General features: G+C 47.4%; 1 long non-coding RNA gene across 2 annotated transcripts; it reads left to right on the forward strand.

The window, feature by feature from the left end:
- The first annotated feature begins 311 nt into the window (after positions 1-311).
- LOC109026172 (uncharacterized) lies at positions 312-22,464 on the forward strand. 2 transcript variants are annotated; one of them, XR_002005131.3, is made up of 3 exons: positions 312-460; positions 8,787-8,885; positions 21,143-22,464. It is a non-coding gene; the product is annotated as an uncharacterized lncRNA (long non-coding RNA). The 2 variants fall into 2 exon arrangements; XR_008678164.2 differs by lacking the exon at positions 21,143-22,464 and adding an exon at positions 9,554-13,336.
- The last annotated feature ends 3,373 nt before the right edge of the window (positions 22,465-25,837 follow it).

Below are 25,837 nucleotides of genomic sequence, written 5' to 3' on the forward strand. Positions count from 1 at the left end.
CTCACCCAGGGTCACACAGCTAGGAAGTGGTCCAGGCAGGAACTGAAGCCAGGTCTGTCAGAGCCCAGCCCTGGAGCTCCTAACCACGCCGTGACCACACCAGGGAACGGTGTTGTCTCTTGGCTCACACCCTGAGGCACGCACTTCAACCCTCTGAGGGCCTCAAAGCTGAGTCCCAGGGTATGAGCGGGGTCTTCCTCTCCCACAGGCCGCCGGCTTCTGGAGGCGCAGATGGATCGTGTGTCCAGCAGGTGGCGCCGCGGCCCGAGTCGGGCGCCCCAGCAGAACCAGCCTGCCAGTTGAGTCTGTGCCAGGCTGGAGAGCGGGGCGCGGGCAGTAGGTACCTGAAGCAAGGCTCGGCCGGAGGCTTCGGGCAGAGATGTGCTGCTGTCAGTCGGGCAGGCCAGCTTTAGAGGCTCAGCCCTGCGGGTCACTTCCAGTTATGGGACTTCCGCCCACTGTGAGTTTCCCCCTCTGAATGCAACCGGGTTGTCCACCCCTTCCTCCAGGCTGCGGGAAAACGGCATGAGCCTTCATCCCTTTGAGAGGTGACAGCGTGCTGGCAGCCCTTGCTTGCTCTCGGAGCCTCCTCGGCCTCGTTGCCCACTCTGGCTGCGCTTGAGGAGCCCTTCAGCCCGCCGCTGCACTGTGAGAGCCCCTTTCTGGGCTGGCCAAGGCCGGAGCCGGCTCCCTCAGCTTGCAAGGAGGTGTGGAGAGAGAGGCGCGGGCGGGAACCGGGGCTGCGCGCGGCGCTTGTGGGCCAGCGAGAGTTCCAGGTGGGCGTGGGCTCCGCGGGCCCCACACTCAGAGCGGCCGGCCGGCCTTGCCGGCCCCGGGCAGTGAGGGGCTTAGCACCCGGGCCAGCAGCTGCGGAGGGTGCGCCGGGTCCCCCAGCAGTGCCCGCCCACCGGCGCTGTGGTCGATTTCTCGCTGGGCCTTAGGTGCCTCCCCACGGGGCAGGGCTCGGGACCTGCAGCCCACCATGCCTGAGCCTCCCCCAACGCCGTCGGCTTCTGCGCAGCCGGAGTCTCTCTGACTAGCGCCGCTCCCTGCTCCACGGCACCCGGTCCCATCCACCGCCCAAGGGCTGAGGAGTGCGGGTGCAAGGCGCGGGACTGGCAGGAAGCTCCACCTGCAGCCCCGATGCCGGATCTACTGGATGAAGCCAGCTGGGCTCTTAAATCTAGTGGGGACTTGGAGAACCTTTATGTCTAGCTAAGGTATTGTAAATACACCAATCAGCACCGTGTCTAGCTCAAGGTTTGTAAATGCACCAATCAGCGCTCTGTGTCTAGCTGATCTGGTGGGGACTTGGAGAACCTTTATGTCTAGCTAACGGATTGTGAATACACCAATAGGCACTCTGTATCTAGCTAATCTAGTGGGGACTTGGAGAACTTTTGTGTCTAGCTCAGGGATTGTAAACGCACCAATCAGCACCCTGTCAAAACGGACCAATCAGCTCTCTGTAAAACAGACCAATCGGCTCTCTGTAAAATGGACCAATCAGCAGGATGTGGGTGGGGGGGTCAGATAAGAGAATAAAAGCAGGCTGCGGGAGCCAGCACTGGCGACCTGCTGGGGTCCCCTTCCAGTCTGTGGGGGATGCGTTCTTTTGCTGTTTGCAGTAAATCTTGCTGCTGTTCATTGTTTGGGTCCACACTACCTTTATGAGCTGTAACATTTACTGTAAAGGTCTGCAGCTTCACTCGTGAAGCCGATGAGACCACGAACCCACCAGAAGGAAGAAACTCTGAACACATCCAAACATCAGAAGGAGCAAACTCTGGACACGCCGTCTTTAGGAACTGTAACACTCACTGTGAGGGTCCCAGACTTCATTCTTGAAGTCAGTGAGACCAAGAACCCACCAATTCTGGGCGCACCTTCAGCAGTGCTTGCTTGAGAACTTCCTGGGTGCCAGGCCGTGGGGACTCAGCAGGAGATAAAGCTTACAAACCCCGCTGCCCTCCCCTCAAGGAGGCTCTGTTCTTGGGGGGAGACAGACAATAACCTAGAGGAACCAAGTGTGCATTATGCTAGGGAATGGGACGTGGAGCAAATAATGAGATGGAGAAGGCAGAGGGGAAGTGTGTGGTCACGGGTTAGATGTGTAGACGGTCAGGCGTCAAGGAAGACCGGCTGAAGAGCGACCCCGGAGCAAGGGAGGTGAAGGGATGCACGGATGCACAGGGAAAGGCACCCAGGCAGAAGGGAGCCAAGGGGGTCAATGGGCCTGGAGCACTCTGAGCCAGATGAGTGTGGAGGGAGGGAGGTCACAGCACGGGTGGGTGGTGCAGAGCTGTGGAGGTCATGGTGGGAGGAATTGGACTTGGACTCTGAAGGGGACGGGAAGCCAGTGGCATAATAACCCCACACCTTAGTGGTTTAAGCAACACAAGTTTATTTGTTGCTCACATTGTCTATCAAGAGAGATTGGCCCGGGTGGGCGGGGCCCTTCACTTAGAGACCCAAATGATTTTATTAGGCTGTTATTTTCTTAGACGGCATCAGCGTCCCAGCTAGGGGATGAGAGTGGTGAAAAGTGGAGCAGCAGCAAGTAAATGCTTCTGAATGGAAGTGACATTCGTCACTGCCTCTCATATTTCATGGGCCAGAGTTTGAGGCAAGCCATGCCACATGTCAAGGGAGAGGGGACATCGGATTAGTGACGGACAGCACCCTGCTAGTGCTATGATTTCCATGATAAGCCTCCATTCCCGGCTCAATTTTACTTTTTTATTTTATTTTATTTTTTTGAGCTAGAGTCTCGGTCTGTCACCCAGGCTGGAGTGCAGTGGCATGACCTCTGCTCACTGCAAACTCCACGTCTTCACACCATTCTCCTGCCTCAGCCTCCTGAGTTGCTGGGACTACAGGTGGCTGCCACCACACCTGGCTAATTTTTTGTATTTCTGTAGTAGAGATGGCATTTCACTGTGTTAGCCAGGATGGTCTTGATCTCCTAACCTCGTGATCCACCCGTCTCGGCCTCCCAAAGTGCTGGGATTACAGGCATGAGCCACCACACCCGGCTAATTTATTTTTTTCTTAGAGAGGTCTCACTTTATCACCCAGGCTGGAGTGCAGTGTTGTAATCATAGCTCATATTGTGTCTGAAGTTGGTTGAAGCTGCAGACCTTCACAGTGAGTGTTACAGCCCTTAAAGATGGCAGAGACCCAAAGAGTGAGCGGTAGCAAGGTTTATTATGAAGAGCAAAAGAACAAAGCTTCCACAGCCTGGAAAAGGACCCCAGCAGGTTGCCACTGCTGGCTGGGGTGGTCAGCTTTTACTCCCTCATTTGTCCCCTTCCGTGTTCCATTTTTGTCCTATCAGAGTGCCCTTTTTTCAATCCTCCCTGCGACTGGCTACTTTTAGGATCCTGCTGATTGGTGTGTTTTACAGAGTGCTCATTGGTGCATTTTACAGAGCGCCAATTGGTGTGTTTTACAGAGTGATGATTGGTGCATTTTACAATCCTCTTGCTAGCTACAGAGTGCTGATTGGTGCATTTTTACAGAGTGCTGATTGGCGCATTTTACAATCCTCTTGTAAGACAAAAAAGTTCTCCAAGTCCCCACTGGACCCAGCAAGTCCAGCTGGCTTCACCTCTCAATATCTGCCTCAAATTCCTGGGCTCAGGGGATCCTCCCACCTCAGTCTCCCCAGTGGCTGAGACTACAGGTGTGTGCCATCGTGCCCAGCTAGTTTAAAAAAATTATATATATATATAGTCATAAAACCTTCTCCCCCTTATTTGGAGAGCTGGGGAACTACCTCTGCTTCCCACGGAGAGGGACTGAGCTGAAATCAGATGAGGACCCTGAGGAAGAACTGAATCTGAAACTGGCCCAATAGTCCCATAGACTGTTCTTTTTGATAAACTTAGAAATTGACCCTTCTGGGCTTAAAGCTTGAAACTTGTATTTGTTTTATCTGAATTCCTTCTTCAGGAAAGGACCTTCAGGCCTCTCAAAAAAGCATCCAAGAACTGAAACTCACCAGATCACTGCACCAGATAGCAGACCCCTCATTTGTCATGATGGCTTATTTGGCCTTCCCTAGTTCTATTTTCTTACACATTGTTACATTTCCTCCCTGCTATATAAAGCCCCAGTTTTAGTCAGGCGGATGGATTTGAGGCTGAGCTCCCATCTCCTGGGCTGCAGCACCCAACTAAAGCCTTCTTCCTTGGCAGTATTCAACCATCTCAGTGGTTGGCTTTCTGTGTGGTGAGCTCATGGCTTGGCTGCAACGGGCTGGGAGTCTCACAACCCCTCCTAAGCAGCTGCCCACCCCAATTTTGGCTGGAGGTGAGTTTCAGTCTCTCTCCAGCTTTGCCACAGCCAGTCCCAATCATGTTCCTGATTGCCTTGGAAGAACTGTTTTTCAAATTTGACATCTGCATCTACGTAGGTGAGTGTCATTTGTGGGCCCAGAGAGCAGGATCTGCTCCTCTCAGTTTGGAAATTTTTTTTTTTAATTTTTTTTGAGACAGCATCTCACTCTGTCACCCTAGAATGCAGTGGCGTGATCTTAGCTCACTGCAACCTCTGCCTCCCTGGTTCAAGCGATTTTCCTGCCTCAGCCTCCTGAGTAGCTGGGAATACAGGCATGTGCCACCATGCCTGGCTAATTTTTGTATTTTTAGCAGAGACGGGGTTTTACCATATTGGCCAGGCTGGTCTGGAACTCCTGACCGCATGATCTGCCCCCTTCGGCCTCCCAAAATGCTGGGATTACAAGCATGAGCCACTGTGCCTGGCCGGGAAATTTTTAAAAGAATTTCTATTTGCAGTTTGAAGGAGCCCAACTGGGAAAGGGAAGCACCCTGACTGTTTTGGTGTGGACACTTTTGGGGCTTGTTTGTTGCTGTAGTAGTTGGATTGTGTTCTGGTGATTGTGTGTGTGTGTGTGTGTGTGTTATGGGAAAGTAGACTTCAGTAAACTTGATATTCTTTTGAAATAGTTTCGGCTCCAATATTGTTTGAAATGTGGAGTTTGCTGTTGAATGGGAGAGTGAGATGGAGTCCATGTATCCAGGCTTTTGTGCTGCTGTTCTAAGTAGGGTTGGTCTTGGTTAGTATGTGATGCTCTCCCTTGGTGCTGTTTGACCCCAGTGTTCTTTGGAGTCTGGGGAGGTTTGGCCTTTGAAAAGCAAACTGCCATGGAAACTGCTTTACCCAAAACTTGGTTCACAGCCTTCACTGGATTACCTACTGGGGCAAAAAAAAGTATAACCATGTAAAACTGGTGAGTTTGTATTGCTATCTCATGGCTAGAGTTCCAAGGTATTATAAAAGCTGTTGAATCATTGTGTGTGTGTATTCATGTCTAGATGTGTTTATGTGTATGTAAGTCACATGTTGTATCTACCAAATTGGCTTATAAATAAAACAGCGCTAAGTTTAGATAATAAAATATTCTTTAAAACCTGATAGAGAATTGGAGAAATTTGGCTAATTAACATTTTCATAGTTAAAGCTCTTAGTATTGATGATAGGGGCAGAAGGCAGGGAAATATTAGGTAAAAAAAAGGCAGGGTCCCTGGCAAGGGCTTCACCCTCAAGCCTGGACCCAGGCACAAAGTAAGAACATCCATTCTTGTTTTCCCACCCAAATGTTGCCTTTTCCAAAACCACTGTGGCCCACTTCTCCCCACATCCTATACCCATAAAAACCCCAGTCTCCACTGGCAGAGTGGTGCAGCAGAGGAGAGAAGAGAAGAAGCAGCGTGACATCAATGAGAAGCAGCTTGACTTCAGAGGGATGGCTTGAGAGTGGTGCCTCAGAGTCCCTGGCCAAACTCCAGGGGAAGACCACCTTCCCATTCCATCCCCTTTCCAGCTTCCCATCCCACTGAGAGCCACTTTCATCAGCAATAAAATCCTCAGCATTTACCATTTTCAATTCATTCGTGCAACCTGATTCCTCCTGGATGCTGGACAAGGACCCTGGTGCGTGTGCAAGACGTTGTCAAACTGACCCTCCACTGAGCTGTCTAACACTTAAGCTGTCCATGAATGGCAAAACTAAAAGTGTGCACTGTAACACACGGGGCTCTGGGGGTCATGGGCAACCCCTAGACGCTGCTGCAGGCCTGCACAGAGTTCTGCTCCTGCCATTTGCCCAGAAGCACTCCTCCTTACCTCTGCACCCACTCACCTGTGTGCTCCCCCTCCCATGAGGGGTTGAGAGCTGTGGGCTGGGTAAGCAAGCCACCCCTTCATGAATCCCACAAAGGCGTCAAGGGAACTATCTCATTTCATTGATGAAGGTAAAATAAGAAATATTGTAAAGAAATGCATAGGCAGTATGACAATTCTTTTGCACTAGAATACTTAATAATAATTACTAGTCGTGTGTCTAGGGTGAATTTCTGGATTGCACAGGATGTATAGTAATATTGGTGGACTTAAGGATACTGAATTGTGTATCAGGAATAAAATATTCATTATGTGGGGTTTTGGGGCTCTAGGTAACACTGTAGCCTCTGGGGTAGACCAAGTAGGGGAAAGGTTGGAGGTTTGGAGGTAGGTTTCTTGTTTATTTGTTTTTCCTTCTTCTTTTTTTGTTTTTTAGGAGTCTTACTCTGTCCCCCAGGCTGGAAGTGCAGTGGTGCAATCTCAGTTCACTGTAACCTCCGCCTCCCAGGTTCAAGCGATTCTCCTGCCTCAGCCTCCCGAGCTGAGATTACAGGCACGTGCCACCACACCCGGCTAATTTTTGTATTTTTAGTAGAGATGGGGTTTCACCATGTTGGCCAGGCTGGTCTTGAATTCCTGACCTCAAGTCAGGACATCCACCTCCGCCTCCCAAAGTGCTGGGATTACAGGCGTGAGTCATGGCACCTGGCCTGTTTTTGCCTCTTTTATTTTTTGTTCATTCTTCTTTGGATTTTGTTTGTGCATGCATATATACTATAGATTTTTTTTAGCATCTAGTGGAAGGCTTTTATTTGGTTCTGTGAATAGTTATTTTGTTTCATATGAATTTCTAACAAGTTATCATTTATTCTATTTATCTGGAATGCCTAGGCTACCTTTTTTGGGCCCACAGGAATTGATGGAGCACACCAGCCATTTGGAATTTGGTTCGTTTTGCTTAGCTCTGATGATGTTGAAATCTATGAGCGCTTTAAGGATCCTGGCAAAAATAAAAGACTTGTTTTTACAAGTTCTGAGCAGAAATAGTACATTACATGTTTCGTTATTTGGAAAAGTAGGTATGTTTAAATGTAATAAAGTAGGTATGTTTCAAAGTAGTAGAAATGTTTAGGTGATGTTTTTTCCAAGGTAATTCAATTAAATCAATGATTTGAGTTGGTTTCAGATCTTTTCCTTTAATGAGGAAAAACTGTGATATGGGTACAGTTTTAATGTTCGAGAAAGACTGGCTTTGTCCTTAGGGAAATTATATTGGTTAGGATTTCTCTCAAACTAATTGAGTTGTGTTGATCATTATTAAAATTAAAGAACATTCATTTGGATTAAGTACTAATAAAAAATTCTGAGACTTTCTAGTGATCTCTGATCCCAGGCCATTTATCACTGATGGACCTTCCTGTGTATACTGAATACACATTGAATACATCCTGCTGATTGGTCCATTTTACAGAGAGCTGATTGGTCCATTTTGACAGGGTGCTGATTGGTGCATTTACAAATCTTGAGCTAGATACAGAGTGCTGATTGGTGCATTGATTAGTGCGTTTACAAACCTTTAGCTAGACACGGAGTGCTGATTGGTGCGTTTACAAACCTGGAGCTAGACACAGAGTGCTGATTGGTGCATTTACAATCCTCCAGCTAGACATAAAAATTCTCCAAGTCCCCACCAGATTAGCTAGACACAGAGCACTGACTGGTGCATTTACAAACCTTTAGCTAGACACAGAGTGCTGATTGGTGCATTTACAATCCTCTAGCTAGACATAAAAGTTCTCCAAGTCCCCACCAGATTACCTAGATACAGACTGTTGATTGGTGCATCCACAAACCCTAAGCTAGACACAGAGTGCTGATTGGTGCATTTACAATCCTCCAGCTAGACATAAAAGTTCTCCAAGTCCCCACCTGACTCAAGGAGCCCAGCTGGCTTTGCCTAGTGGATCCCGCACAAAGGCTGTGGGTGGAGCTGCCCACCAGTCTCGCACCACGCGCCCACACTCCTTAGTCCTTGGGCAGTCGATGGAACCAGATGCCACAGAGCAGGGGGCAGCACCTGTCGGGGAGGCTCAGGCTGCACAGGAGCCCACAGTGGGGAGGGGGGCAGGCTTGGGCATGGCAGGCTGCAGGTCCTGAGCCCTGCCCCGCCGGGAGGCAGCTGAGGCCTGGCGAGAATTTGAGCACGGTGCAGGCAGGCCGGCAGTGCTGGGGGACCTGGTGCACCCTCCACGGCTGCTGGCCTGGGTGCTAATCCCTTCACTCCCTAGGGCCGGTGGCGCCAGCTGGCTGCTCTGAGTGCGGGGCCTGCCAAGCTCGTGCCCACCCGGAACTAGTGGTGGCCCGCAAGCGCCACGCGCAGCCCCAGTTCCTGCCCACGCCTCTCCCTCCACACCTCCCCGCAAGGAGAAGGAGCCGGCTCCAGCCTCAGCCAGCCCAGAGAGGGGCTCCCACAGTGCAGCGGCGGGCTGAAGGGCTCCTCAAGCATGGCCAGAGTGGGTGCTGAGGCTCAGGAGGCACCGAGAGCAAGCAAGGGATGCCAGCATGCTGTCACTTCTCATTAGAATGATAGAACTTTCTGTAATATAAACATTGTATTAATGAATGCTTGTGCTGTTAAGTTACAGGGCTTTGACTCTTGGGTCTGAAGAAGGCACCAGCCCCTGCTAAATTCTGAGCATTGACACAAGTGGAAGCCTCATCCTCAGACTTGGAAGAAGGTAACAATACAAATGAACTGTTTTTGTGAGACACAGGCCAGAAATTAAAACAATTCAATCCCTCTAGGCCCAGAGACTATTGCAGAAGTGGTAGGCGTGTGAAGTTATAAGGGCTGATTTTGAGGCATAAGATTAATTCAGAGTTTTTCTATAAATTAAACATTAATATCAAAAGCTCCCTGATGCAAGGCCAGCATCTGGGCCCATGTGTCGGAATAACAGGGTTTTCTTGGAACATTTATCTGTTCTTTAATAGAAAATTGGAAACAATTATTAAAAGTTTATGGAAACCTTACCTTATGGTCAAACTGATTGCAATTAGATTTTTATAAGGTTTTATTAAAATTAGCTTTGACATTAGTAATATACCATACAAAGGTAAAATATCGTTTTCTCTTTTGAATAAAATGTTTGTGTAATACTGAGAGATAAAAGATGATGTTGACCTTCTGAGTACACTGCAGGGAGATAATGGAGTGGAGAGAGAGATTTAGTTGGCCTCATGCTGTCTTTATTAGGTCTTACTGTTTGGGAAACTAAATCTATCAAAAAGTAAGCGTCTTTATTTTATCACCTCCGCTAAATGAATGACTATTTTTACAGTGACTTGTGATATTATTTTGTGCCTAAAACTTCACTATTTGGCAAACTTTTTTCTTTCTTTTGAGATGGAGTCTCGCTCTTTCACCCAGGCTGAAGTGCAGTGGCGCCATCTCAGCTCACTGCAAGCTCCACCTCCCGGGTTCACACCATTCTTCTGGATATTCGGCAGACTTCTAAGAGCAAACTTTCAAGTTCTAAATTCAGTCTCTTGACCTTAAACTAACTTTCTTGGATATTAGGTTCCCTGAAGTCTGAGAGAGACATATTAGGCTGATTTGTTATGTTAGGATTATGCAAGAAGCATTGCCAAATCTGAGATGATGTTTAACTTCCCTTGGGTTATATTTATATAGATGTATTGTTAGTATGTGTTCCAGGATTGTATGAGAGTCCTAAAATTCTGATATGTCTTAATATATGTTGTCAGTAGTAATTATTATTATATTAAGTTGTTTTATGCCACAGAAATAATTAAGTTTCCTTGTCAACTGTGTCTTTAACTATGGCTGTCTGAAGACTTTTGTCATCCACAATTGATGTTTTGCTGTGATCCTTCTCAAAAGAAAAAAAGTGACTTACAATCAGCTATAGTCCAAAGCTTCCTTCTTTGGAGGAGTTCATGAAAAAGACTCTTGAATGCAGGTTTCTGATAACTTTGGAGATTGTGCCACTAGATTAGAGAGAAAATTTCCAGGGCACTAATTGAAAGGCTGACGTGCTCATAAAGATTCCCAACCCAATACGAAGCAGAGCAGGAGGTGATTGCATGGACTGAACTAATGCAGGACAGAAAGAACTTTTTATGGCTTTTGTTGTTTGAAATATTGCTGATTCTTTTTGTTTTGTTTTTCAGAGTCTGGAGAATCTTTTTCTTTTGAGCTATTTATTTATAGCCTTTAAGTGTATTTATAGTCTTAAAGTATATATACTTCAAGGGTATTGAATAGAGTATGCTTTTATAAACAGAATTTGAGAGATATTTCTCTGCTTAATTTATCCAGAATATGGAAACTCTTTGTGAATATTCTTAATTCATGGTGTTTGTTTGCACACAATTAATAACATGTTTTCTTTTGTAATGGGACACAGTTGGAGTAACTGGTTATCTTCTCAAGGCTTTGACTGAAATGGCCTTGTGAGATTCCAGCAAAGCCAATTTGGGAGTCTATATGGACAATGATTCTTGTTGCACTTTGTGGGTTATCAGGCCAAGTATATGGAACTGAAGCTTATTTTGCAGGTAGATTGGTCCTGCTGTGATTGTCTTTGGTGGAAGTGGGGAACTGGAGAGAGAAAGATTGAGTGTCAGAAGAAAACTCTATATTAGATTAACCTTTGATTTCTGGGTGGCCACTGCCTAGGACACCCATCTTCAGAATGAAACAGCCAGAAATACTCAGACCAGACTCCTCATGATTGAGGGATTGATAAGTAGAAAGGGGAGACTGAAACCAGCCCAATTGCCCCACAGACTGTTATTTTTGATAACTATAGAAATTGATCCTTCTGGGCTTAAAGCTTGAAATTTACATCTGTTTTATGTGAGTTCCTTCCTCAGGAAAGGAACTTCAGGCCTCTCAAAAAAGTATCAAAGAACTAAAACTCACCAGATCACTACACCAGATAGTACCCCTCATTCTCATGATTGCTTCCCTGCCCCCCCCCCCAGTTCTTGTTTTCTTACACATAGTTGCATTTCTTCCCCGCTATATAAAGCCCCAGTTTTAGTAGGTCAGGGAGATGGATTTGAGGCTGAGCTCCCATCTCCTGGACTGCAGCACACAGTTAAAGACTTCTTCCTTGGCAGTACTCATCTCAGTCATTGGCTTTCTGTGTGGCAAACAACAGGACCTACACCAAACCCTTGGTGTTTTGGTAACCAATTGAGGGACCTGATATCAGTGAGCAGCTTCCCCTCCAACTCAGCTTCCCACCTTAGGGACCCAGGCACCAGGTTGGACGCTTCCACATCCTCCCGCCCCATATCCAGTCATTAGCTCCTGTTTATTTTACCTCTTAAAATACTTCCCAAGTGTATCCATATCTCACAACCCCAACCACAAACCACTACCCAACTCCCATGACTGCCATCCCTTGCTGCAAAGCAGCTGAGCCTTCCACTGGCCTCTCCACCCACATTGCTGCTGTGGTCTTGTGTCTGGAATTGGTTCCTTCCAGTGGGTTCTTGGTCTCACTGACTTCAAGAATGGAGCCACGGACACTCGCAGTGAGTGTTACAGTTCTTAAAGATGGTGTGTCCAGAGTTTGTTCCTTCAGATGTTCAGATGTGTCCAGAGTTTCTTCCTTCCAGTGGGTTCTTGGTTTCGCTTGACTTTAGGAGTGAAGACACAGACCTTCGCAGTGAGTGTTATAGCTCTTAAAGGTGGCGCGTTGGGAGTTGTTTGTTCTTCCCAGTGGGTTCGTGGTCTCGCTGACTTGAAGAGTGAAGCTGCAGACCTTCACAGTGAGTGTTACAGCTCATAAAGATAGTGCAGACCCAAAGAGTGAGCAGCAGCAAGATTTATTGTGAAGAGCAAAAGAACAAAGCTTCCACACAACCGAGGGGGACCCGAGCGGGTTGCCACTGCTGGCTTGGATGGTCAGCTTTTATTCCCTTATTTGGCCCCGCCCACATCATGCTGATTGGTTCATTTTACAGAGCACTGATTGGTCCATTTTACATAGTGCTGATTGGTCTGTTTTTACAGAGTGCTGATTGGTGCATTTACAAACCTTTAGCTAGACACAGAGTGCTGATTGGTGCATTTTTACAGAGTGCTGATTGGTGCATTTACAAATCTTTAGCTAGACACAGTGCTGATTGGTGCATTTTTACAGAGTGCTGATTGGTGCATTTACAAACCTTTAGCTAGACACAGAGCATTGATTGGAGCATTTTTACAGAGTGCTGATTGGTGCGTTTACAAACCTTTAGCTAAGCACAGAGCACTGATTGGTGTGTTTTTACAGAGTGCTGATTGGTGCATTTACAAACGTTTAGCTAGACACAGAGCGCTGATTGGTGTGTTTACAATCCTTTAGCTAGACAGAAAAGTTCTCCAAGTCCCCACCCGACCCGGAAGTGCAGTCAGCTTCACCTCTCAGTCCTTTTAAAATGCCACTCTGGCCATGTCATGCCTCTACTTTCTCTCTAGTGGCTCTACACAGTGTCATAAAACAACCCAGTGCTTTCCCTGGCACCCAAGGCCCTTTAGGATCCAGCCTCTCACCCTCCAGCCTCCCCGCCCATGCTCCAGACCCACCAGTCACCTAGCTCCTCTCTGTTTTCCCACCTCTGTGCCTTTGCACATGCTCTTCCTTCTGCCTGTGGTCCCTTTCCACTGTCTTTAGTGGGAAAACTCCTGCACATTTTCAAGCCCCCAGTTCAAATGCACTTTCTGTGTGAACCTCCCCGTTGGTGTCGCCTGGCAGAGGGACTGAGCTCCACCAACACCCCCAGCACACCTTCACTGTAGCACCCGGCATGCAGTATTGGCATCTGCTTCTGTGCCCGCTGCCTCCAGCGCTCTGCCCAGAGATACATTGCACGTTGAGATCCTTTTCCCACACTCACATGCACAGTGGATACAAAGGTTTCCCAAACATCATTTTCCCCTGCTGCTTGCTATGCACACTAATATCTTCTATTATAGTCTATTCTGTTTCTTTTTTAAAAAACATGTTAGTCCATCCATTAAATTCATTTTGCTACAGTTTGAAAAACATTGCCCTGGAACCTCCTGTAGGGCGGCAGGGACTGTATCTGTAATTATCTCTCCATCTCCCAGAGCTTAGGACAGTAATAAATGTTTGTTCTAATAAATGAGTAAATAAATGAGAGAGTGATTATTTAAATGTGAATGTATTATTTAAACAATTATTTAAATGTGGTTTGATGTAACGGAATACAATGACAAGTGAGTAGGTGAATGAATGAGTGAGTGAATGAATAAATGAAGAGACTGGTTATGTTGTGGGGACTGGCAGCGTAAGTCAGTGGGTTGCCTCAGGCCCTGTACCCCTAGTGCACGGTTTCTCCAAGTGTGGCTCCTGGACTTCCCCCATCAGAATGTCCTGGAGAGTACAGTGAAAACACTGGTGCCTGCTACCCACCTCAGGCCTACTGAATCAGACTTTCTGAGTGGGGCACAGAAGTCTTCATTTTTTGAAGCTGCTCAGGTGATTTGGGGTGTGTTAATGTCTGAATGGCTGCCCCAGGACCTCCCTAAGCTGCTGTTGGAGGGGAATGGTAAGAGGAGCAGAGCAGCAACAACAAAGACAGGTAACAGCCCCCCACATCCTCCCTTCCTCCCTGACCTGCTTCAGAAGGAAACGGACTTCGGGTGAGCCTGCTCCTCCTCCACCTCGCCCTGCGCCCAGCAGTGAGAGGACACCAGAGCCCCGTCCAGCACTGCTGACAGAAGAGCAGAAGGCAGTGATTGCCATGGCAACGCATTAAGAGATGCGGAGCCACCTCCAGTTTTAGCATCTGGAAAGGGGTCAAGCCTTTGGGGCATAGAGTGGGAAGGGAAATTCACTCCCCCAGAGTCTTCATAGCTAACAAAGCCATGGCACAGTGCATGTTACAAAGCCCTTTCACACAAGAAAACTAGGAAGTGGTATCCCCATTTTACAGATCAGAAAACTAGGGTGGGAATCTCCTGCCAAGCCAGTCAGTGGCAGAGCTAGTGTTTGAATCCAGCCTTCCTGATTTCAAAGTCGACACTCTTGCTTCTCTAATAGTTGCCTGTCTTGGGTAAATGACAGACAAGGACCCAGAGACCCCAGAGTCCTGCTGGTGTGAGGGTTTGGGAGCACATGTGTTGGCCCACTCTACTTGACACAATCCATGGCCCACTACACTTGGCACCTATCTGGCAAGGCTCACACCTGCACAGATACACAAGCAGAAAAGCTTCCAAAATTGTTCATGCATGCATGCATGTTGGACATGTAGACACATCCAAAGGAAATGTACACACAAACAGCCTCACATGCACACACGGATGCCTGAACACACATATTCACCAATATAGACACATATGTCTGCAAACACATACGCAGGCACACATTGGTATATACATGGAAGCAGATGTAAAATTAATTGTCTTCCTGGTCCTGAGTCATCACCCCTCCACATTCCCACTTCTTTTGACATATGACTTTGCAATTCCTCTCTTCTGAGAGGGAAGACCTATTTCCCCATCCACTGAATCCAGGCTTGGCAGTGTAACTTGCTCTAACCAATGCAGTATTAGCAAATATGATGCAAGCAGAACCTTGAAAAAGTGCTTGTGTGGTTCTGCTTCTGTTTCTTGGTCCTTGCCATCACTGTGAGAACATACTTGGGATGTAAAGGAGGAGACACCTGGTGCAGAGGCAAGGCACCTCATTTGCCCCAGGTGAGGCCATTCTAGATCAGACAGCCCATGGCCAACCACCAGAAGTGGGAGATGAGGCTGGGCGCAGTGGCTCATGCCTGTAATGCTGGCTCATGCCAGCATTTTGGGAGCCCGAGGTGGGCGGATCACAAGGTCAAGAGATCAAGACCATTCTGGCCAACATGGTGAAACCCCCTCTCTACTAAAAATACAAAAATTAGCTGGGTATGGTGGCATGTGCCTGAGGAGAGGCAGGAGGCTGAGGCAGGAGAATCGCTTGAACCCGGGAAGTGGAGGTTGTAGTGAGCCAAGATTGTGCCACTGCACTCCAGCCTGGGTGACAGAGCGAGACTCCGTCTCAAAAAAAAAAAAAAAAAAAGTGGGAGACTAGCTAGCTAAAACCAGAAGAACAGCCCAGCAGAGCCTAGCTGATTTGTGAGCCAAATAAATATTTATTGTAGTGTGCCACTGAGGTTTTGTGCCACTAAAGTTCTGTGGTTGGTTGTTACACAATATCTACTCTACTGATAGATAACTGATACACATCTCCAAACTGATGCATTCCCAAAGGTTAATTTATCATGGGAGAAGGCCCTAGCTATGTGTTTACCTGGTCACATGGTTTTGTAAAACTCACAAAAGTAAAAATCTTTAAAATAATAGCTTGATTGAAATATAATTCACTTACTATAAGATTCACCCTTTCAACGTGTACAATGCAGTGATTTTTAGTATATTCACGAAGTTGTACAACCATCACCATTATCTAAGTCTAGAACACTTTAATCATTCCTAAAAATCAACCATTAGCAGTAACTCCCCATTTCCTTCCTCCCTGGCAACCACTAGTCTTACTTTCTGACTCAATACATTTGCCGGTTCTGGGCATTTCGTATGAATGGAATCATACAGTTTGTGGCCTTTTGTGTCTGTCTCCTTTCATTTCACATATGTTTTCAAGATTCATATGTGTAGTAGCAGGTATCAGTGCTTCATTCCTTTTTGTAGCCAAAGAATAATCCATAGTTTGGATATGCCACATTTTGTTTGTCCATGCATCAAATGATGAACATTTAGGACAAGCAACACATTCTATCCACAACTGGTTAAGACTCCTAGCTCATTCTACTCACACTTCCCCTCATGACAGGTGGCATTTGGGGAGAGTTGACTTGGTGATACATTTAGTTTGAGATCAGAGCATATATGGATGTGGTTCACCACCTCTTCCATATATAGGTTATTATTATTCTGGCTCCTATGGTTTGAATATTTGTCCCCTCCAAAACTTGTAGTAAAACTTAATCCCTAATGTGGCAATATTAAAAAGTAGAACCTGTAAGAGGTGATTGGGTCATGAGGGCTCTGTGATGGGTTATCCTGGGGGTGGGACCAGTGGTTTTCTAAGAAGAGGAAGAAAAACTTGAACTGGCACACTCAGCCCTTTTGCCATGTAATGCCCTGAGCCACTTTGGGACTCTGCAGAGAGTCCCCAGCAGCAAGAAGGCCCTCACCAAAGACAGGCCCTCAACCTTGAACTTCTCAGCCTCCATAAATGTAAGAAATAAATGATTTTTCTTTCAGGTATTGTGTGATAAACAACAAAAAATAGACTAAGACACTGGCATAGCAATGACCTCCAGAATAGCCCTATTGCCCCCATGCCAACTTGCCCTGCATCATGACATGAAGGAGTGAGGCCTATGGCTGTACCAAAATATCTCAGTGTGTGGTCTGGTGCCCAGCACCAGAAAGGTGTGGGCCAAAGAAGAGAAACAGTGTTGGGAATGGACAGAGCCAGAAATGGAAATGGAAAATTATTCAGATCATCACAGACAGTATTATAATTGGATTCAGTTCTCACTGACACCTAATCAAAAAATTTTTTTTTCCATTTGGGCATATGCTTGATAATGCAGTATATCCCTAATAAGGTAACATATAGCATTATAAATATACCATACATTTTTCTTCTTGTGATGGAAAACATACAAAATTGAATTTATCAGAATTCTTGAATCTATAGGAGCCAAACCCAAGGCTGTGCTGCAAGAAGCAAGTATGTATATGAAGTTACATCTTGTGCATCCTAACTCTTGGTGAAAAAACGAATTTCAGTCGACTGTGTCAGAGGAAAGCCTGACTTATCATTCTTTTCTCTATTAGAAAAGATTATTAAAAATCATAAACATATGAAAAGTATATAGCAAAACTACCATGAAATGCATTTCAGAGGGTATCAGGAAGTTAATTAACACATATGTCATTTTTCTAGATTTTGCGGTGTTTCTGACCCTTGTCAATTTTTTAAAATTTTGTAACATGATTTCTTTTTAAATTCTAAATATGTATATGCATACCTAAATTAGGACTGATAATTTTGAAATCTTTTCCTTAAAGAGGGTCCCCCAAATTATATAAACTGAACCCCCTTCACTGCAAAATGTGGCTCCCTCCTGATACACACACCAGTGCATGCACACACATACCTATGCACCCCCAAGAGCCAACGCTGCCCAATGTCAGGGATGGAAGAGGAATCACAACTCTGCCCTTAGGCGGTGAGTGACTTCTTTGGTCACAAATAGAATCCCACCCTTGAGAAACCGCAGAGCAGCTCAGAGACACACCCTACCACCGGCTCATCTTGGACAAACAACACAATTGTTTTTGCAGGCTGTGGTGCTCTGCCCTACCCAGACACCTCCCATCCATAAGGCCCAGCCCTTCCCTCTCCCTCCATCCTGGCTTTTGGAAATCTTCAGCAGCCCTGTCTGCCTCCAGAATGATTTCTTCAGCTACTCCATACTCAGGGTATAAATCGAGGAAGAAAAAGTCTTCTCAGGGGAATATTTGTGAAAGCAATGCTTATCCCTAAGGAATAAGCCACTGATGGTGGAGTTTTGTCATGGTGAAGGATGACAAATGGAAATATTTGTGGGAACTGCAGCCTTCCCACCTCACATATTTTGGGGGGCTTCTTCTCTCTCTCTCATTTTCTGTGTGCGTTTTGACTTCACTCTTCTTTCTGCTTCTGGCTGCTTGTATCTGCTTGGCTTCTACACCACAGGTCAGCACACTTTTTCTAGAAAGGGCCAGATTGTAAGTATTTTAGGTTTTATAGGTGACACAGTCCCTGTTGCAACTACTCATCTCTGCCACAGAGTGAAATCAACCCTAGACAACACTCAAACAAATGAGTTAAATCAACCCTGGACAGCACTCAGACAAATGAGTGAAATCAACCCTAGACAACACTCAGACAAATGAGTGAAATCAACGCTAGACAACACTCAGACAAATGAGTGAAATCAACCCTAGACAACACTCAAATGAGTGAAATCAACCCTAGACAACACTCAGACAAACGAGTGAAATCAACCCTAGACAACACTCAAACAAATGAGCACAGCTGTGTTCCAAGCAGGCCAGACTCAGCCCACAGGCTGGACTTTGCCAACCCCTGTTCTAGACTTTAAGCTCTCTGAGGGCAGGGCCTGAGTCTGTCTGTTACACCACTGAATTCCTAGGGCCTAACGGCATGCCTGGCATGGATTGAGTGCTCAGCACATATCAGCTGGCTGTGGCTCTCTGTGTCTGTCAGTCTGTCTTGTTTCCTTCTCTGTCCCCTCCATCCATGAAAACTCACTAAGCCTCAGCTTTTCAGAAATGAACCACCTGCTCCCAAGCGAGTCAGACAATGAAAACAGCCTCACGCTCTAGCAATCTGCTGCTTGGCACAGCTCTCACAGGGCATTTAGGCAGTGAAGGGAGCCTAGCACTTAATTCAGCCTCTCTCAAAGGGCTCAACACCAACCTGGGAGAAGCATGAAGATGGAGAGGCTGAGGGAACATTTGGAGGCCAGGGCTGGTGTCTCTGCAAGATGGACAGCCGCCTTGCAGGCACACCATGCTGCTGCTTCCCTTGCACACAGCCCCCAGTCCCTTTCTCCCTTCCTGTCATCCTTCATGCACTCATTCAATATTTACTGAGCTCCAACACTGTGATAGAAAATTAGCCCTAACACAGACATGGAAATCCCTCCCCAAAATAACTTGTTAACAAATAAATTAATGATCAGTTGGACAAAAGAGTGTTTAGAGGTAAGAACTGGTTCTGCTGGCAGCAAACAGCCATGTTTTTCTTTCTTTTTTTTTTTTTCCAAGATAGAGTCTTGCTCTATCGCCCAGACTGCGGTGCAGTGGTGCGATCTCGGCTCACTGCAACCTCCGCCTCCTGGGTTCAAGCAATTCTCCTGCCTCAGCCTCCTGAGTAGCTGGGATTACAGGCACACACCACCACGCCCGGCTAACTTTTGTATTTTTAGTAGAGACAGGGTTTCCCCATGTTGGCCAGGCTGGCCTCAAGCTCCTGACCTCATGATCCTCCTGCCTCAGCCTCCCAAAGTGCTGGGATTACAGGCGTGAGCCACCGCACCTGAACAGGCACATTTTTTCTGAGGATAATCACCCTGAGATCTCTCAACAAAGGGAGGCATTAGAAAATGACCAGAGTCATCCCCAGTGTCGTCCATAGGGAGCCCAGAACAACCTCACCCCAGATTCTGCCCCAGAGCAGGAGGCTGTTCCAAGGGCATGGGGTAGTAGGCACATTAGAGATGAGGACATGAGGGCCAGTGGCAGAGTTGACTGTCAGAATCTCACCACTGCGATGTCCAACGTGAAGCTGAGAATGCTTCAGAGAAGATGATGTGATATAGACATGTGTTCTTGATTTTTTTGCTATGACTCCAGCGTAGTCAGTTGCCTCTCCTAGAATTCACAGTCCAGTTGCGGCCAGCTGCCATTTTCACTGCAGTGTCATCTTCACTGGCTCCAGAAGCCACGAGGACAAGGGTTTCGTTTGTCTTTAGTGCTGATCAACACCAGTGGCTCGGTTGATTAGCATAATGACTGTTAAAAATAAATAAGTTTTCAGAGGTGAAATCAGTGGCTTGTTAGCCAGCTTAATGGATGCTGGAAACAGGCATTTGTTGATAAAATTAGTGGGATTCAGAATACACAGCTCGGTTAAAATATTTTAGAGACACTTCCTCCCCTGGCACAAACTAGGTGTAAGAATCCAGCAAGCCCCAGGGATGGCACTTCAGGCTGCTCCCTGGTAGGTCCTGGGTCCAGCCACTGGTTAAGAGTGATTCTGGCCGGGCACAGTGGCTCACACCTGTAATCCCAACACTTTGGAAGGCCAAGGCAGTCAGATCACTTGAGGTCAGGAGTTTGAGACCAGCCTAACCAACATAGCGAAACTCCATCTCTACTAAAAAATACAAAAAATTAGCTGGGCGTGGTGGCAGCGGCCTGTAGTCCCAGCTACTTGGGAGGCTGAGGCAGGCGAATGGCGTGAACCCAGGAGGCGGAGCTTGCAGTGAGCCGAGATCACGCCACTGCACTCCAGCCTGGGCGACAGAGCGAGACTCTGTCTGAAAAAAAAAAAAAACTTAGCGGGGCATGGTAGCATGCACCTGTAATCCCAGCTACTCAGGAGGCTGAAGCAGGAGAATCTCTTGAACCTGAGAGGTAGAGGTTGCAATGAACCAAGATTATGCCACTGCACTCCAGCCTGGGCAACGGAGCGAGGCTCCATCTCAAAAAAGTGATTCTGGTTGCCAGATGTGGCCTGTAACAGTCACAGAATGTGACTCTGGAATATTCTTACGTCTGCCTTGAATCTGCTGAGTTTAATAAATACATGTTGCATGAACTGTCTGGGACCTGCTTGCTCATAACAGTTGCCTACTAAATGTCTTTGTGGGGGCAGAATTCTGTCCACAACTTGCTTTCATGTGAACCTGGTAGCAAGACTGGGGGAAGCGGCAGGTCCTCATTCACTGCTAATTGTTGGCTAACACCGCTGGCCACCAAGGAGAGCCTGGAGTTGTGCATTTCAGATTGGCTTAGGTCTTTTTGCAATAATGGCTCAAGGAGTCACTGGGCCTGGAACCAGATCTCCTCACTCCCGGCCACTGCTCTGTCTGTGTCATTTGGGAGGGAACAAAATGCAGCTTACCACCTCTCTGCAGGCATCTTCCCTCCAGCCCCTGGACTTGGCCCCTGGCCAGAAGCTGTCAGTCTGGTGCACAGGATAGTTCAGGGAGAGTAGACAAGGGTGGGGAATGCCTCAGGCTTCCTAAATTTCATTAGAGTTATGCCATGCATTCCTTTTTTTTGGGTTTCTGTGGGCACCAAAAGGCTTTCTAGAGCTGGCTCACATGACCCAAACCCCAGGCCCAGGCAGCCTTCTGTCTTCCATAGGTGGTCTGGAGATTTCCTGCCTTCTGAAGCTTGTCTGGGAGGCAGGAAGACCACGGCGGAGGAGAAAGGAGCACTTCTACACACCTCCTCATTGACACCCCTGCCTGCCTTTGTCAGACCTTCGGAGGAGGCATTCGGTGGAGAAAGTGCTCCAGCTGACACTGAGTCATGCAGCGTGGAGTGGGGTCCGGAAGATGTACTATTCCAGGAAACGATTCTACTCCAAGATGGGGGGGCCAGCAGAATCGCCCAGGCCAGGCTGTGGCAGATGAGCCGTCCCTCTTACAGGCAGGTGAATTGGGAGCTGTCCCTCGCCTGGAATACTCCCCTAAGGCCCTCCAAGCTGCATGGAAAATGTCACCTGCTGCAGCTGACTCATCTGGGCCTGAACTCTGGATGGGCTGGACAGCTGCCCTTAGGTTCCTTTGACTGGAAGGACACTGGGAGAGGTGCCTGGGCCTCCCTTGGTGATGTCCCTTGTCCCTTCGCATGGACACTACCAGGAGGCCCTCTGTCCCCTCCTCAGGTGGTCCCAGGCATAGCCAGTCCAGCTGCCCACAGGAACGACCCTGATTGCAACCTTTATGCTGGCTTTCCTCCTGCCTGGTCTCACCTCCCCACTCCTCCCCTGCTGCTCCCCGGGTCCGCTCCCAAATAAACTCCCGCACCTAGGTCTCTGCTCCAGGCTCTGCTCTCAGGGGAGCTCAAGATGAGCCTCCACAGGGAGGTCTTCCCTGACCACTTAGAGGAGGCTGGGTCACCCTGTTGGACACTCTAGCCACTCCCTGCACTTCCCGTTCTCAGCGCTTAATGGCCTTGTGATTAAGAAACTTTTGGTGTAGTTATTTATTCCTATCTCACTCCTGACTAGGCTATAAACTCCCCAGGCAGAGAAGAGTCTGTCCTGTTAACCACTTTTGCTCAGCGTGCATAGTAGGTGCTGAGAACTAAAAATCAAATCCTAAGCCCCACAACGGACTGAACAGACCCACCCTTGGCCACGGGGACCCAGGAGAAACCTTAAAAACCAAGTTCCTGGCCATGATGGGACAGGAGGCCACACACATCTCAGTATGCCCCTTACTTATTGACTTTTAACCAGAATTCCTTCCTAAGGAGTAAGCAGATTTGGAAAACAAGAAACAGACGACTCATTCCTTTATTACCTTTAGCCAGTCGTGACCATGCCAGTGAGGCCATGACCAGACTCCCTATTCCTCTTTGCAGTTTTGACATGACAGCTCACCAGTTTCATAATGGTATCCCTTCCTAAAAACTGACCACCCTCCAGCTTAAAAAAAAAAAAAAAAAAAAGAAAGAAAGAAAGGAAAAAAAAAAGAAAAGAAACAGCCAGAGACCATCTCTGGGCCAGTTTTGGCCAACCTCTGGAGGATGTGTGTGAGGGTTTTCACGTCCTTTGCTTCACCTTTTGATGTCTGAGGACCAAAAATTCCACCCTTGTGGATCATACTAATGCTGTTATTGTTTGGACATGCAACCCAAGAAGAGGCATGAAGCTGGACCACGCATGTGCATGTTTCTCCTTTCATCAGTATTCATGGCTCCTCCGGTCGCTGGTTACGTGTGTATATTCAGCCGTCTCACTCAGCATAAGTTCCTGTTCCCTTTACCCTTCCCTCAAACTGCTTGCTCTCTGCAGAGCCAGAGGCCATGCTGCCCAGCCTATGGGATGGCTGGCCTGCAGGCTGCCTCTGTTTATGATAAATAAAGATCTCCTTTCCACATGTGTGAACCTCATCATTCTTCAGTTGACAGTGCTTAAGAATATTCCTTGGATGAATGAATGATGAATGGGAAACAGAGTGGACACAGTTGTTATCGCATTCCACCTCTGCCACATTGGCGAAGCCACTGAAAGTCTCCCTGGTAAGTTTCCTTGCCTGCATGTTTGGAACAAGGTGTCCCAGGCCACAATGAAGGTTGAAGGAGACCATGAGCCCTTAAATTTCCTAAAGGACTGAGCAGAAGAAAATGATGACTGCCATGCCCAAAGAAGTTCTGAGGTCTTCTCAGACCTGCCTGTGTGAGGTTGGGGGAGCAAGAATTAGCATTTATTGAGCACCTACTACTTGCCAAGCACTTGATTGATATCATGAGATGTCAATGTGTTAACTCACGTCCTACTCCACTCCCTAAAGCCTGGTGAAGAACTATGAGAGGGAAGTCTTGGCTCTGCTCACTCTGCTGGGGCATTCATTATTCGGTCAATAAACCATGTCAGGCCCATCTTTATCTCTAACAGCAATAATAGAAGACAACACTTACTGGGCACAAACACAGTGCCCTAGTAACGCTTAGAGGTAAACACTGTTGTTACCTTGTTATTGAGGATCAAAGGGATTGCCCAATGGCACGCATATTTAAAAGAACAAGACTGAGATCAAGCCCAGGTCTGTCTGACACCAAAGCCCAGACGCCTTGCCTTTCCCTGGAGCAGGCCTCCTTTGCCAGGTTTCCTGATGGCTGGAGGAGCCAGGAATCCTGATGGTTTCCTGAAACCCAGCCCCGCTCCCAGTCCTCATCCTTAGGTCCATGTGCAGACAGCCTGCAGAATAAGCACACACCAACTTTGCATTAATGGCAGTGAGTTGTCAAAATGCCCTGGAGCCAGAATTTTCCTGCCATGGCAACTATAGAGCACAATGGCAAGCCAGGAAACCATAGGGTGTGGGAAGCGGATCCTGGGCCAGAGGGTGGGATGGGAGTTGGGCCCCCAGTGTCCCATATCACCGTCAGAGGATCCCCGCAAGGTTGGCATAATTATCCTCATCTTACAGAGGAGGAATGTGAGGTCCACAGAGAGGAAGTGATTTGCTCAGGTTCACATGGCCGGTCTACGACTGCATTGGGACGCAACAGTTTAAATCTTTTCAGTGGCCGGGCGCAGTGGCTCACGCCTGTAATCCCAGCACTTTGGGAGGCCGAGGTGGGTGGATCACGAGGTCAGGAGATCAAGACCATCCTGGCCAACATGGTGAAACCCTGTCTCTACTAAAAATACAAAAATTAGCCAGGTGTGGTGGCACACGCCTGTAGTCCCAGCTACTCGGGAGGCTGAGGCAGGAGAATTGCTTGAACTCGGGAGGAGGAGGCTGCAGTGAGCCGAGATCATTCCACTGCACTCCAGCCTGGCGACAGAGCAAGACTCTGTCTCCAAAAAAAAAAAGAAAAAACACTTTTTCATGTTCCAGAAACAGAATAATTTTAAAAAGAAAAAAAAGGCTGCTATAGTATTACTGAAATTCAGTTCTATTGCTGTAACTGATTAAAGCTCAATGATATTGCTCTGATTGGTAGACAGCAAAATTGAAGAACAGAGAATTCTTAACCATTGTCACCCACCCAGATGATGTCTGCATCCTACTACTTAAGAATTTTTGTTAGCCTCCAGTCATTTTATTTTTTCACATCTGTTATCTCAGTGCTATCCAACCACTCTATAAAATGGATTCCAGTCATATCCATAGTTTACAGATAAGGAAATGGAGGCCCAAAACTTAAGCAGTTTCCCAAGTTAACACAGCCAGGAAATGGTAGAGGTGGGATTTGAACCCAGCCTGAATCCTGGGCCCATTCTCTTAACTACTGCACTTAACCAGGCTCTGTTCAGTGCTTTGCAATCATTACTCCATTTAATCCTCACAATAATCTTCTAATACTTGTGCTTTTATTATCCCATTTAAAGTTAAAGCAACAGAAACTCAGAGAGGGGAAGGCATGGTTCAGGGCTCTCAGCAAACAATATCTGGCCATGAGGAAAGTCCCAGAGACAAAGGCCACCAGGAAATTCCAAAGTCATTTCGCATGGGAGAACAACAGCCATGTTCTTCCATCACATGTGCTGAGCTTGTCGCCTTGCCCTGGGGCTGGACAGGAGGTGAATTATGGGGATGCCTATGGAAACTGCCTGGCTTGCCCAGGATCTGGGATTGGGGGGGCTTCAGTAACTTAGCAGGTCAATGAGTTGTGGCTGGTGACTTCTCAGCCATCAGCCAGACCAGGGGAAATGACTTTTCGCCATCCTCCCATTGTTGTCCCGTTGGATCCTTGAAATCTTCCAATAGAAATGACTCTGCATTTTGCAGAGGAAGAAACTGAGGCTCAGTGGGTGAAAACGACTCACTCAAGGCCACACAGCTAGTTGATGAGGAAGCGGGGATCTCAACCCATGCTTGCCCAGTGAGCCCACTCCGTCCTCTGCTCCAGACACCCCAAATCTTGAGGCCCCATTCTAGCGGGTCTCCCGAGGTCTTGAAAAGTCCATGAAAACATGGCAGTTACCTACTTAGGGCCTTTCTCTTGTTCTTGTCACTCAGCCTTCCGCAGGCTCAGCACCAGGCTGGGGCTCCACTCCAAGGCCGTGTGACCACCAAGGCCCAGCTCCATGACCTCTGCACCACATAAGCCTTGCCCTTTTCCTGGCCTCTGTTTCTGAGATAGGAGCCCAGGGAAATCTATGCAGACAGACAAGGCCAGGTGCCAGAGACCTGAAAGGCATGAGGCTCTTGCCAAGGAAAATTTCAAACTTCATAGGAAGAAAATGGCCTCCCACACACCCCAACCCCGACTCTCACTTACCTACCTTTGCTTCTGCCAGAGCCGCCCCCGTCTTCAAGCCACTCTAGGCTGTAAATCCAAATTTATAACCAAGAATGATGTATTAAGTATCCACTG

The sequence above is a fragment of the Gorilla gorilla genome, chromosome 2 (genome assembly GCF_029281585.2).
Source record: "Gorilla gorilla gorilla isolate KB3781 chromosome 2, NHGRI_mGorGor1-v2.1_pri, whole genome shotgun sequence".
Classification (NCBI taxonomy): domain Eukaryota; kingdom Metazoa; phylum Chordata; class Mammalia; order Primates; family Hominidae; genus Gorilla; species Gorilla gorilla.